Source organism: Pteropus alecto, unplaced genomic scaffold (assembly GCF_000325575.1).
Source record: "Pteropus alecto unplaced genomic scaffold, ASM32557v1 scaffold46, whole genome shotgun sequence".
Lineage (NCBI taxonomy): Eukaryota > Metazoa > Chordata > Mammalia > Chiroptera > Pteropodidae > Pteropus > Pteropus alecto.
The window spans coordinates 2,015,217-2,015,759 of NW_006439231.1; the positions used below are offsets into that span (position 1 = coordinate 2,015,217).

At 34.8% G+C, this 543-nt stretch overlaps 1 pseudogene; it reads right to left on the reverse strand.

Moving 5' to 3' along the window:
* Nucleotides 1-217: 217 nt before the first annotated feature.
* Nucleotides 218-336, reverse strand: LOC112483539 (annotated as a pseudogene).
* Between the last annotated feature and the right edge of the window lie 207 nt (nucleotides 337-543).

A 543-nucleotide genomic window follows, 5' to 3' on the forward strand; every position in this document is an offset into this window, starting at 1 on the left:
CACCTTATTCTCCTCCTAAATTCTTTTTTAATTTAGCCATTATCTATATGAGTATGAACACAGTCCTCACACACAGTGTTATCTCCTCTTTAAAAAATGACCAAAAGTATCTGATGCTCATGCTGTGAAGCCATTGGTCAGTAACCTGATCTTAAGCCAGTTACATTGTTCAGTTCAAGGTACGGCCTTTTATTTTTTCATTTTATTTTTTTTTAAACTCTTACAGCACTTGGTATTCCAAGGTGGTCTCTCATCCAAGTACTAACCAGGCCTGACCATGCTTAGCTTCCGAGATCAGATGAGATTGGGCATGTTCACAGTGGCATGGCCATAGACCAAAGTAGGGCCTTTTAGTATTAAAATTAGTTCTACTTAAAGTTTCTAGTAAAAGACCTAATAGATGCTGTTATGACTCAATGTTTGTCTTCCTAAAAGAGAGCTTGGCAAAATGAGATAAATTCTGCCCACTGTTTGTTTTTTATACTCTGAGAGCTAAGAATATTATATTTATAATTTTGTGATGTAAAAATTATATGAAATTCA